Genomic DNA, 2,177 nt, shown 5'->3' on the forward strand with positions numbered 1-2,177 from the left:
CCCAAATGTCAGAAGATTCACCCCTCTTTGGGGAGACCCTGATGCGATGAATATGGTGTTGAGTGCCAACCCCAAATCTGAAGGAAAAGGTGGTCCTGACCCACGGGCACAGAGCTTTACAGAGCTTTTGATCCTCCCCACCATGCTGAGAGTCAGGTATTTCTTCCATTTGTGAGACAAGGAAGCAGAAACTCAGAAAGATTAAGCAACTATCCAAAGACTGTGTGTGCTCAGTGGCTAAGTCGTGTCCAGCTCTTTGCAACCCCATGAACTGCAGCCCGCCAGGCTCCTCTGTCCATGGCATTCTCCAGGCAAGAGGACTGGAGTGGGCTGCTGTGCCCTCCTCCAGGGGATCTTCCCGACCCAGGGATGGAACCCACGTCTCCCGTATTGGAAGGTGCTTTCTTTGCCACTGAGCCATTTGGGAAGCCCTGAGACCACACGTCTGTAAATTGATTCAGGGTTGTCTGAACAGGTGGCTTCCTTGGCCAGGCTTATCTCCTTTTTGCCCAAACGAGACCATAAATCAGATCTCTCTGTTTATGTCCTACACCATGTCCCCACCATGCCTATCAAAGTGCTTTACCCTTAAAAAAAAGACAAAAAAGAAAAAAACTATTGAGTGAATGAATGATTGAATGAATGAATCACCACATCCAGGTAGGGGGAAAGAAGAGACTGTTATACATCTAGACAGAGTAGAACATCTGAGAGTGAAGGGAATTTAAATAGTCTCAGTTCTGAGGATTTTCTTATAAGAGGGCATGTGTCAGTTTGGGGGGTTTGGTTTAATATGATTAACATTTACTTAGCTGGTGAGTAAGTGAGTCCATGAGGGCCCCGCAGGTCAGGGTGGCCTTGGTTAGCTGCCTGCTGCAGTCAGCTGGGGGGTTAGCTGGCGGGTTTGAAGGTTTGGCTTTGGGCTTGTACAGTCTCTTCCATACGGCTGGGACCTTGGCTGAAACGAATTGGCTCACGGACTCTGCTCCAACGGGTCTCTCTCTTCTAGGAGGAGACTAGGAGGCTAGTCTGGTCCTGTTCAAACGGAGGTTGCAGGGGTCTAAGAAATTGATGGAGACAAGCAAAGTCTCTCGAGTCTGAAGCCAGGAAGTAACATCACATCACTGATGCCTCGTTCTGTTGGCCAAACCAAGTTACCGGTCCAGCTTAGGTTCAAAGAGTCAGGAAAAGCTGTCCACATTTTTTTTTCAGCCATGCCTCACAACTTGCGTGATCCCTGAGCAGTGAAAACTCAGAGTCCCAACCACTGGACCGCCAGGGAATTCAACAAACGTGTCCACTTCTAAAGAAAAGACCGGCAGAGTCTTTTTGCTAAAGGCATGCCTTTAAGGAAGCAAGAATGATGGTAACCACCTTCTAATCGACCACAGCGGACTTAGCGTGTATGTACAGAAAGTATTAGCAAATTGCCGCAGAAACTTGCTACGCTGACATTTTTCCTGAAGGCATCAAGAACTTTTTGTCTGTATCATTATGATATTAGAAACAACTTATTAGGTTTACATGAGGTGTCATGTTGCTTGTGTATAATTCACTCTTCCTTTTCTGCTATCTCTGTGACTGGCATCCTTAACCCCCAGCTCTTCCATTTGGCTAGTGTCACTTTTGAGAAAGACAGAAGGCCACACACTCATAGACACACATATCTGAGACCCTCGCCCTCTTGACCTGCCCCGCTGTTCCACCCTGGCAGAGGCAGATTTCCGGGGGTCTGCTAGCCATCCCCAGGGACCCAGTCCTCCCCTGGCGGGTGTGGTGAATGGTACGGATGTGATGGACGTGAGTTTGAGCAAGCTCCGGGAGGTGGTGATGGACAGGGAGGCCTGGCATGCTGCAGTCCACGGGGTCTCAAAGAGTCAGACATGACTGAGCGCCTAAACTGAACCGAACCTATTCTGAGAAAAAATCCTGAAGTGGTTCGAGTTGCGCTGCAGTGAGTCCTTACTGCCGTGTGGTGTCACTGTTGAAACTTGGTCCTGTGTAGCCTCTTGGACACATGATCTCTTCCAGATTTTTTTTAAAAATACTTTTATATATTTATTTATTTGGCTGCACCAGGTCTTAGTTGTAGCATGTGGGATCTACTTCCCTGACCAGAGACTGAACTCAAACTTCCTGCACTGGGAGGAAGGAGGCTTAGCCACTCGACCAGGGAA

The sequence above is a fragment of the Bison bison genome, unplaced genomic scaffold, assembly GCF_000754665.1.
Source record: "Bison bison bison isolate TAMUID 2011002044 unplaced genomic scaffold, Bison_UMD1.0 scf7180017863815, whole genome shotgun sequence".
NCBI lineage: Eukaryota > Metazoa > Chordata > Mammalia > Artiodactyla > Bovidae > Bison > Bison bison.